Below are 12,164 nucleotides of genomic sequence, written 5' to 3'. Positions count from 1 at the left end.
TATCTCTCTCGCTCTCTCTCTGTGTGTGTATCTCTCTCGCTCTCTCTCTGTGTCTGTGTGTGTATCTCTCTCTCGCTCTCTCTCTCTGTGTGTGTGTATCTCTCTCGCTCTCTCTCTGTGTGTGTATCTCTCTCGCTCTCTCTCTGTGTGTGTATCTCTCTCGCTCTCTCTCTGTGTGTGTGTGTGTATCTCTCTCTCGCTCTCTCTCTGTGTGTGTGTGTGTGTATCTCTCTCGCTCTCTCTCTGTGTGTGTGTGTATCTCTCTCTCGCTCTCTCTCTGTGTGTGTATCTCTCTCGCTCTCTCTCTGTGTGTGTATCTCTCTCGCTCTCTCTCTGTGTGTGTGTGTGTATCTCTCTCGCTCTCTCTCTCTGTGTGTATGTGTATCTCTCTCGCTCTCTCTCTGTGTGTGTGTGTGTATCTCTCTCGCTCTCTCTCTGTGTGTGTGTGTATCTCTCTCGTTCTCTCTCTCTGTGTGTGTGTGTGTATCTCTCTCGCACTCTCTCTCTCTGTGTGTGTGTGTATCTCTCTCGTTCTCTCTCTCTGTGTGTGTGTGTATCTCTCTCGTTCTCTCTCTCTGTGTGTGTGTGTGTATCTCTCTCGTTCTCTCTGTGTGTGTGTGTACCTCTCTCACTCTCTCTCTCTGTGTGTGTGTGTGTATCTCTCTCGCACTCTCTCTGTGTGTGTATCTCTCTCACTCTCTCTCTTTGTGTGTGTGTGTGTATCTCTCTCGCACTCTCTCTGTGTGTGTGTGTGTATCTCTCTCGCACTCTCTCTGTGTGTGTATCTCTCTCGCTCTCACTCTCTCTCTCTCTGTGTGTGTGTGTGTGTATCGCTCTCTCTCTCTCTCTCTCTCTCTCTCTCTCTCTCTCTCTCTCTCTGTGTGTGTGTATGTCTCTCTCTCTATATATATATCTTTGTGTGTGTGTGTATGTCTCTCTCTCTCTATATATATATATCTCTGTGTGTGTGTGTATGTCTCTCTCTCTCTATATATATATATATATCTCTGTGTGTGTGTGCATGTGGTACTAGTATCCTTCTGTAATGAAACAACAGCAGAGCATTCAGATCTCTTCCTATATTGTCTTTCCTGTGTGTCCTGAAACTGGGTTAGCTCAAACATGTCTCAAAATGCTTCTATTTTTTGTTAATAAAGAGGATAAATGAATAAAAACATTTAAATAAAAATAATAACACTATTGAAACTTTACTTTGATCACATTAATGACACTGTTTTCAATGCCTGTCTTTACATTTTTTGTTTGTTTTGTTGTCAGAATTGCAGGGGGGGATAAGGAAAGGTTTTGTACTATTTTTTCCTACAGAGTTGCTTTCTTGGTGTGAGCTGAAGACTGGTTTACAATTGTATTATTTAGATGTATGGTTGGTATGAGCTGCTGTTCTCCTCCCTCTTCCCTCTGTCTCTCTCTCTCTGTCTCTCTCTCTCTGTCTCCCTCTCTCTCTCTGTCTCCCTCTCTCTCTGTGTCTCTGTCTCAATTCAATTCAAGGGCTTTATTGGCATGGGAAACATGTGTTAACATTGCCAAAGCAAGTGAGGTAGACAACATACAAAGTGAAAATATAAAGTGAAAAACAACAAAAATTAACAGTAAACATTACACATACAGAGGTTTCAAAACAGTAAAGACATTACAAATGTCTCTCTCTCTGTCTCTCTCTCTCTCTCTCTCTGTCTCTCTCTCTCTGTCTCTCTCTCTGTCTCTCGCTCTGTCTGTCTCTCTCCCTGTCTCCCTCTCTCTCTCTCTCTCTGTCTCTCTCTCCCTCTGTCTCTCTCCCTGTCTGTCTCTCTCTGTCTCTCTGTCTCTCTGTCTCTCTGTCTCTCTCTCTCTCTCTCTCTCTCTCTCTCTCTCTCTCTCTCTCTCAAGGTAAAGTCATTTGCAGACTGCTCCTCTGTTTAATCCAATCACATGTCTAGCTTTCACTCTCTAAAATATCACGTTAGTGTACCCAAGAGGATCAAGTGCTTAAATGCCTTGACTGGTCCGTGGCCCCATGTGAACCCACCATCTCAGCCCTATCCCACCAGCTAGTTAGAAAGGCTGGGGTTGATTAGTTCAAGCCATAGCAACAGAGTTGCTCTGAAACTAGGAATGTGTTCCAAATTGCGCACTCTTTTTTTTATTTTTATATAGTGCACTAATTCTGACCAGAGCCATATGGCACCCTATTCCCTATTTAGTGCACTACATTAGACCAGTACTTTATGGCACCCTATTCCCTATATAGTGAACTTTTTATCCAGTATTTTTTGTTGTTGTTGCAAGAACCCTATGGGTCCATTAGAAGCCTATGGGTCCTGGTCCAAAGAAGTTCACTATGTAGGGAATAGAGTGCTATTTGGGACAGGCCCTAGCCCTGTACTGTAACAGACTTGAGGGTGTCTTAATATAGCCTACTCAGTGGGCTGTCATCATCCTTAACCAGTGAGAGATCTCAGAAGAAGTTATTATTTTATTGTGTATGCTTTTTGTTTTTGTTCCTCACTTTAAACAACGAATTCTGTATAGTTTGTTAATAAGGGGCCTTGTAAGTAAGTATGTAGGGAATAGAGTACTATTTGGGACAGGCCCTAGCCCTGTACTGTAACAGACTTGAGGGTGTCTTAATATAGCCTACTCAGTGGGCTGTCATCATCCTTAACCAGTGAGAGATCTCAGAAGAAGTTATTATTTTATTGTGTATGCTTTTTGTTTTTGTTCCTCACTTTAAACAACGAATTCTGTATCGTTTGTTAATAAGGGGCCTTGTAAGTAAGTATGTAGGGAATAGAGTACTATTTGTGACAGGTAAGTAAGTATGTAGGGAATAGAGTGCTATTTGGGACAGGTAAGTAAGCATTTCACGGTCAAAAAAAACTGTTGTATTCGGGCACATGTGAGAAATAAAATTTTATTCGATCCGTTTTTTGGGGGGCTTGTACAAAACATTATCAACATCTCTTTCCATGATATAGACTGACCAGGTGAATCCAGGTAAACGCTATGATCCCTTATTAATGCCAGTTGTTAAATCCACTTCAATCAGTGTTGATGAAGGGGAGGAGACGGTTTAAATAAGTATTTTTAAGCCTTGAGACATGGTGTAGGTATGCCATTCAGAGGATGAATAGGTAAGACCGGGGGTATGGTAGTAGGTGCCAGGCACACCAGTTTGAGTGTGTAAAGAACTGCAACGCTGCTGGGTTTTTCACGCGCAACAGTTTCCCAGTGTGTATCAAGAAAGGTCCACGACCCAAAGGACATCCAGCTAACTTGACAACTGTGGGAAGCATTGGAGTTACCATGGGCCCAGCATCCCTGTGGAACGCTTTCAACACCTTGTAGAGTCCATACCCCGAGGAATGTTCTAAGGGGAGGGGGGGGGGGGTGCAACTCCCAATATTAGGAAGGTGTTCTTAATGTTTTGTACACTCCGTGTATATGGACAGATCCTAGATCATTACTCCGACGCTTTGTGGATACGGGCCCAGAGAGCTTGAGGTTCAGGTTGGGTGGCACCTTTTTGGCAGCCTGGGTTCAGAGGCTGAGCTGCTACTGAAGGTACTCCTGAAAGCTTGGATTACTCCCTCTGGCTGAGAGAGAGAGAGATGATGAAGAGGGTGAGAAAATAGGGGAGAGAGAGAGCAGGAGGGAGAGAGAGCCGGAGGGAGAGAGAGCCGGAGGGAGAGAGAGCAGGAGGGAGAGAGAGCCGGAGGGAGAGAGAGCAGGAGGGAGAAAGAGCCGGAGGGAGAGAGAGAGCAGGAGGGAGAAAGAGCCGGAGGGAGAGAGAGCCGGAGGGAGAGAGAGCAGGAGGGCGAGAGAGCAGGAGGGCGAGAGAGCAGGAGGGCGAGAGAGCAGGAGGGAGAGAGAGCAGGAGGGAGAGAGAGCAGGAGGGAGAAAGAGCCGGAGGGAGAGAGAGAGCAGGAGGGAGAGAGAGCAGGAGGGAGAGAGAGCCGGAGGGAGAGAGTAAAACGGAAATCATCTCTTCGCTTTCACTACTCTTTCTATTCATCCCTTCTTTCAGGTCTATTTACGCCTCCTCCGGATTGGCTGTTGCCCACTGGTGGTGTTTGTATTTGTCACTAGTCCGTCTCTGCTGTCAGACACAGTCACGTTGGCAGTGGACCAGAATACGTTTCACTCTGGGGTGGCACGTTTCACTTCCTCATAAGCCTTCTACGTGTGGAAGAGAATCAGACAACGATAATACATTTAATTTAAAACGTAACCTCAGGTCTCTGTTCTCCATTCTATGTCTAACCTACTTCCTGTTCATGTATAATGCCAATCTCATAGGAATGGTCTAGAATCATTCACACTGTGAAAACAGAGAAGATAGTCACAGATACAGTGCCTTGCGAAAGTATTCGGCCCCCTTGAACTTTGCGACCTTTTGCCACATTTCAGGCTTCAAACATAAAGATATAAAACTGTATTTTTTTTGTGAAGAATCAACAACAAGTGGGACACAATCATGAAGTGGAATAATATTTATTGGATATTTCAAACTTTTTTAACAAATCAAAAACTGAAAAATTGTGCGTGCAAAATTATTCAGCCCCTTTACTTTCAGTGCAGCAAACTCTCTCCAGAAGTTCAGTGAGGATCTCTGATTGATCCAATGTTGACCTAAATGACTGATGATGATAAATACAATCCACCTGTGTGTAATCAAGTCTCCGTATAAATGCACCTGCACTGTGATAGTCTCAGAGGTCCGTTAAAAGCGCAGAGAGCATCATGAAGAACAAGGAACACACCAGGCAGGTCCGAGATACTGTTGTGAAGAAGTTTAAAGCCGGATTTGGATACAAAAAGATTTCCCAAGCTTTAAACATCCCAAAGAGCACTGTGCAAGCGATAATATTGAAATGGAAGGAGTATCAGACCACTGCAAATCTACCAAGACCTGGCCGTCCCTCTAAACTTTCAGCTCATACAAGGAGAAGACTGATCAGAGATGCAGCCAAGAGGCCCATGATCACTCTGGATGAACTGCAGAGATATACAGCTGAGGTGGGAGACTCTGTCCATAGGACTACAATCAGTCGTATATTGCACAAATCTGGCCTTTATGGAAGAGTGGCAAGAAGAAAGCCATTTCTTAAAGATATCCATAAAAAGTGTTGTTTAAAGTTTGCCACAAGCCACCTGGGAGACACACCAAACATGTGGAAGAAGGTGCTCTGGTCAGATGAAACCAAAATTGAACTTTTTGGCAACAATGCAAAACGTTATGTTTGGCGTAAAAGCAACACAGCTGAACACACCATCCCCACTGTCAAACATGGTGGTGGCAGCATCATGGTTTGGGCCTGCTTTTCTTCAGCAGGGACAGGGAAGAGGGTTAAAATTGATGGGAAGATGGATGGAGCCAAATACAGGACCATTCTGGATGAAAACCTGATGGAGTCTGCAAAAGACCTGAGACTGGGACGGAGATTTGTCTTCCAACAAGACAATGATCCAAAACATAAAGCAAAATCTACAATGGAATGGTTCAAAAATAAACATATCCAGGTGTTAGAATGGCCAAGTCAAAGTCCAGACCTGAATCCAATTGAGAATCTGTGGAAAGAACTGAAAACTGCTGTTCACAAATGCTCTCCATCCAACCTCACTGAGCTCGAGCTGTTTTGCAAGGAGGAATGGGAAAAAATTTCAGTCTCTTGATGTGCAAAACTGATAGAGACATACCCCAAGTGACTTACAGCTGTAATCGCAGCAAAAGGTGGCGCTACAAAGTATTAACTTAAGGGGGCTGAATAATTTTGCACGCCCAATTTTTCAGTTTTTGATTTGTTAAAAAAGTTTGAAATATCCAATAAATGTCGTTCCACTTCATGATTGTGTCCCACTTGTTGTTGACTCTTCACAAAAAAATACAGTTTTATATCTTTATGTTTGAAGCCTGAAATGTGGCAAAAGGTCGCAAAGTTCAAGGGGGCCGAATACTTTCGCAAGGCACTGTATAATGACAGAATGATAACAATACCCACTTATTTATGGACTATAATATAAAATGGTGAGACGGTGTTTAAGATGAGCGTTCATAAAAAAACGTCTTCATTTCCCTGGTGGGTAAGAACTTCGTATAACTACTCTCAACACACGTGAGATGGGAAGGAACTGACCCTCTTTTTCTTGATATTTTGTGTTGCTGAAGTAAGCTTGTCAGTAGGGTCCTAGGTCTCCTGTGTTACGTTCCCCAGTTTATATGTTGTAGTTTGTGTATTTGCATGTGTTTATTTCAGGAAAATGGCTTCCTGAAATCCCTCAAGCAGCTGATTGGTCGACTCCAGGGTTAATTGGAGAGCTGACCCCGCCCCCTCGTCAAGACACAGCTGTCTCCAGTTACACATTCATTCAGAAGCTATATAAAAGCCAGTGTTCTGTTCAGGATAGAGAGATTTTTTTTGCTGGAGGTTGATTTTGCTGGGAGTTCATTGCTGAGAGTGGGTATGTTCTGAGTTTGTTGCTCAGGTAGAGCTTAGTTGATGTCCTTTGTTTCTTAGTTTGTTTGTAAAATTGTGTAATATTCTGTTTCATTTGTTCCCAGGGGGGAAGGGGAAGGCACCTTGGGAGTGCTTAGGCAAGAGGCCCGCGGGCATACATATACCCGTAGTATATTCATTGTCTAGGTACACTAGGTAAGACCTGGGCGGACCACCCCCTGTATTTTGGTTAGGGCACCAGGTGGTGCTAAATTAGGTAAGTAGTGGGTAGGCAGGTAAGATGGGGGGGGGCTTTGAGATTTACTTTCTTTGCTTTGGTTCCGTCCAGCCCCTTTTCCCCATATTACCGTGTACAGGAATAAAGTCCTTGTAAAACGGTACCACATTCTGCCTGTTGTCATCCTTACTCGCACCTACAGTCCATACCTCTTTCGCTTCACAGAGCGTTTAGTTGTAGCAGGGGGTTGCGTTCCCTCTTCATAGAGGCGTGCGTAACAAAATGGGGGCTCATCCGGGATATTTCCATTAAACCCACCGGACCCTGCTGCTCTGAGTTCTCTGTGGTTAGTGATTGAGGTGTGATGGTAGGTTGTGAGTTTGGATGACTTGTTTAGTTAGTGTGTTCAGTAGACTGCGTTGTATAAGATGGCTGCCTCAGCCATCTCTAAGTTTTTTGAAGCACCCTCTATTGATTGTTTGGTGAGGTTTCGTAAAGTAGACCTTATAGCTATAGCTGACCATTATGGATTTGTTGTCCCTGAGAAAGCCCTAAAGGCTGAGCTTTTGGTGCTAGTCAGGGAGGGTTTAGTGAGAGAACGGATTCTCTCATTGCAAGGAGAGGAGACGGGTAGACCTTCCGATGCCAAGTCGGAGGACAAGGCGGAGGAAGGGGTTCCTCGTACCCCTTTTACATTGCCCCGATTCGATCCTTTATCTTCTGCTTCGCGTCGTTCAGATGGAACTGCTAGGCTGAAGGTCAGGCTGGCTCGGTTAGAAATGGAGCAAAAAGATAAAGAGAGACAGATGAATTTTGAACTTGAAATTAGGAGAATAGAAGCTGACAAGGAGGAGCTAGACGCTCGCTCCAGTGCGACTCTACAAGCTGCTCAACATCAAACCCACTTCGATGTGAGTAAAAACATAGCTTTAGTCCCTCCATTCCGAGAGTCGGAAGTGGATTCTTATTTCTCTGCGTTTGAGCGTGTAGCCGCTGCGCTGCATTGGCCACTCAAGGTTTGGCCGCTCCTGTTACAATGTAAATTGTCTGGGAAAGCCCAGGAAGTAATAGCTGCTCTCTCCCTGGAAGACAGTTTACACTACAATACAGTTAAAACTACCGTGTTGCGGGCTTATGAGTTGGTGCCGGAAGCTTATAGACAGATAGCTTCAGGAACCACAAGAAACTCTCTCAACGTACATTTGTTGAATTTGCTAGGGACAAAGAGTCTCTGTTTAGTCGCTGGTGTTCAGCCAGCAAAGCTAACACCTTTGCTGATATTAAGGAGTTGATGCTGTTGGAGGACTTTAAAGGCAACCTCCCAGATAGAATTGTAGTTCATTGAAATGAACAGAAGGTGGTGACATTGGCCCAAGCAGCAGTGTTGGCAGATGAGTACGCTTTGACACACAAGACTGTCTTTGGTGCACCTCGTTTTGAAGGCCGGACGATTACGTCATCAGTTCCTCGTTCAGGTCGCTTTTCCTCTGAAAACCCTAAGCCTTTTCATGAAATCCGTGAATGTTTTTACTGTCACCAAAAGGGTCACGTGATTGCGGACTGCCCAGTTTTGAAAAATAAACCGAAACAGTCCCAGTCACCGTCCCCAAAAATGAAAAGTTTGGGTTTAGTGAAGTCTTTGGCTCGTCCATTGGATCGAGTTGTTGATTCAGCATTTGAGAAACCGGATCCTGTCTATGCTCCGTTTATCTCTACCGGTTATGTTTCCTTAACAGGAGAACAAGCTGATCAAAAGCCTATCCAAATCCTACGAGACACTGGGGCGGCGCAGTCAGTAATCATTACTGATGTTTTACCCTGGTCTCCTGAAACATATTGTGGCTCACATGTCATATTACAGGGGATAGAGACAAAAACCGTGCCTGTACCATTACACTGGGTCCACTTAGTGTCAGACTTGGTATCAGGACGTTTCCGTGTTGGTGTAGTATCTACACTCCCAGTAAAAGGAGTCACATTGCTACTAGGGAATGATATTGCTGGTGGTAACGCCATTCCTGTGTTAGAGGTAGTAGACAATCCAGAAATCAGAACTACAGATGAGAAATTGGTTCAAGCATTTCCACATGTTTTTCCTGCTTGTGTGTTAACGAGGGCACAATCTCGCAAGCTAGGAGATGTGGTGGATTTGGCTAGTTCTATTTTTGAGAATGTTGAGGTAGAAGACAATGCACCGAGTATGCCTTCTGCAATGCCGACAGTTTTTACACCCGTAAAAACTAAGGCAGGGGAAAACGAAATTGTGCCCCAATTACATGACATTCTTTTGTCTGTCACCCCTGAGAAGGTGATTGAATGTCAAAAAGAAGACACCAGTCTTCGCAAGTGTTTTGCTTCGGTAATTTCCATTGAGGAAGCTAAAAGAGAGACCGCCTACTTTATGGAAGCAGGAGTTTTGATGCGTAAATGGGCATCTCATGACACCATTAATGACTGGAGTGAAGAGTGTCAAGTGGTTGTTCCTACACCGTTTCGACAGCAGGTGCTGTCACTCGCCCATGACCAGGCGTGGTCTGGACACTTGGGGATCACAAAGACTTATAACCGGGTCCTTCGTCATTTCTTCTGGCCAGGTTTGAAGTCTGACGTGGTCCAATTTTGTAAAACATGTCACATATGTCAACTCACTGGGAAAGTGAATCAAAAGTGTTCCACGAGCGCCACTCTGCCCGATTCCTGTGGTGGGGGAACCGTTTGAAAGAGTGATAATTGATTGTGTAGGTCCATTGCCGAAAACCAGGTCAGGTAACCAGTTCCTACTAACAATAATGTGCAGTGCTACTCGATACCCAGAGGCTATTCCTCTCCGTACTATAACGGCTAAGACTGTGGTGAAGGCACTAGTGAAGTTCTTCTCTACGTTTGGACTCCCTAAAGTAATCCAAACTGATCAGGGATCCAACTTCATGTCTAAACTGTTTTCAAATGTGTTAAAGACATTGTGTATTTCCCACCAGGTCTATAGTCCGTATCATCCAGAGAGTCAAGGGGCTCTAGAACGCTGGCATCAGACGCTGAAGACAATGCTACGCAAGTATTATATGGATACCAGTACTGATTGGGATGAGGGGGTGCCCTTTGTCCTATTTGCTATAAGGGAAACGATACAAGAGTCCTTAGGGTTCAGCCCTGCTGACCTTGTGTTTGGACACACCCCACGGGGTCCGCTTAAAGTTTTGAAGGAGCATATCTTATCTCCTACACCCAGTAGCGCCCCTAAAAATGTGTTGGAATATGTCAGTAAGATGCGGGAGAGACTGCACGCCGCATGTGCGTTAGCCCAAAAGTCTCTCTCCTCGTCTCAAAAACGCATGAAGTTGCATTATGACAAAAAGGCTGTTGGCCGTTCATTTGCACCAGGAGATCAAGTTTTAGTTTTGTTGCCAATCCCTGGCTCATCTCTGTCAGCACGTTTTTCTGGACCATATCTGGTGGAAAAGAAAATCAATGACACCAATTATGTGATAAAGACACCAGATCGAAGGCGTTCTTCCCGTGTGTCATGTTAACATGCTGAAAACATATTATGTGCGCGATTCTCCCGACAGCTCCTCAAGTAAGCCGGTCCAGCCCGCCGTCTCCAGTGTGGCTGCGGTGGTGCTGAAGCCTGGCTGGGACCTAGATGAGGATAAGGAATATCAACCCACGTTGATATTTTGTGTTGCTGAAGTAAGCTTGTCAGTAGGGTCCTAGGTCTCCTGACCCACTGATATTTTGTGTTGCTGAAGTAAGCTTGTCAGTAGGGTCCTAGGTCTCCTGACCCACTGATATTTTGTGTTGCTGAAGGAAGCTTGTCAGTAGGGTCCTAGGTCTCCTGAACCACATTGATATTTTGTGTTGCTGAAGTAAGCTTGTCAGTAGGGTCCTAGGTCTCCTGACCCACATTGATATTTTGTGTTGCTGAAGTAAGCTTGTCAGTAGGGTCCTAGGTCTCCTGACCCACTTTGATATTTTGTGTTGCTGAAGTAAGCTTGTCAGTAGGGTCCTAGGTCTCCTGACCCACTGTTATTTTGTGTTGCTGAAGTAAGCTTGTCAGTAGGGTCCTAGGTCTCCTGACCCACGTTGATATTTTGTGTTGCTGAAGTAAGCTTGTCAGTAGGGTCCTAGGTCTCCTGACCCACTGATATTGTGTGTTGCTGAAGTAAGCTTGTCAGTAGGGTCCTAGGTCTCCTGACCCACGTTGATATTTTGTGTTGCTGAAGTAAGCTCGTCAGTAGGGTCCTAGGTCTCCTGACCCACGTTGATATTTTGTGTTGCTGAAGTAAGCTTGTCAGTAGGGTCCTAGGTCTCCTGACCCACATTGATATTTTGTTTTGCTGAAGTAAGCTTGTCAGTAGGGTCCTAGGTCTCCTGACCCACTTTGATATTTTGTGTTGCTGAAGTAAGCTTGTCAGTAGGGTCCTAGGTCTCCTGACCCACTTTGATATTTTGTGTTGCTGAAGTAAGCTCGTCAGTAGGGTCCTAGGTCTCCTGACCCACTGTTATTTTGTGTTGCTGAAGTAAGCTTGTCAGTAGGGTCCTAGGTCTCCTGACCCACTTTGATATTTTGTGTTGCTGAAGTAAGCTTGTCAGTAGGGTCCTAGGTCTCCTGACCCACTTTGATATTTTGTGTTGCTGAAGTAAGCTTGTCAGTAGGGTCCTAGGTCTCCTGACCCACTTTGATATTTTGTGTTGCTGAAGTAAGCTTGTCAGTAGGGTCCTAGGTCTCCTGACCCACTTTGATATTTTGTGTTGCTGAAGTAAGCTTGTCAGTAGGGTCCTAGGTCTCCTGACCCACTGATATTTTGTGTTGCTGAAGGAAGCTTGTCAGCAGGGTCCTAGGTCTCCTGACCCACTTTGATATTTTGTGTTGCTGAAGTAAGCTTATCAGTAGGGTCCTAGGTCTCCTGACCCACTGTTATTTTGTGTTGCTGAAGTAAGCTTGTCAGTAGGGTCCTAGGTCTCCTGACCCACTGATATTTTGTGTTGCTGAAGTAAGCTTGTCAGTAGGGTCCTAGGTCTCCTGACCCACATTAATATTTTGTGTTGCTGAAGTAAGCTTCTCAGTAGGGTCCTAGGTCTCCTGACCCACTGTTATTTTGTGTTGCTGAAGGAAGCTTGTCAGTAGGGTCCTAGGTCTCCTGACCCACTGATATTTTGTGTTGCTGAAGGAAGCTTGTCAGTAGGGTCCTAGGTCTCCTGATCCACTGTTATTTTGTGTTGCTGAAGTAAGCTTGTCAGTAGGGTCCTAGGTCTCCTGACCCACTGATATTTTGTGTTGCTGAAGGAAGCTTGTCAGTAGGGTCCTAGGTCTCCTGAACCACATTGATATTTTGTGTTGCTGAAGTAAGCTTGTCAGTAGGGTCCTAGGTCTCCTGACCCACATTGATATTTTGTGTTGCTGAAGTAAGCTTGTCAGTAGGGTCCTAGGTCTCCTGACCCACTTTGATATTTTGTGTTGCTGAAGTAAGCTTGTCAGTAGGGTCCTAGGT

This window comes from Oncorhynchus mykiss, chromosome 32 (assembly GCF_013265735.2).
Source record: "Oncorhynchus mykiss isolate Arlee chromosome 32, USDA_OmykA_1.1, whole genome shotgun sequence".
Classification (NCBI taxonomy): Eukaryota; Metazoa; Chordata; class Actinopteri; order Salmoniformes; family Salmonidae; genus Oncorhynchus; species Oncorhynchus mykiss.
Note: the sequence above shows the minus strand (reverse complement) of the source record.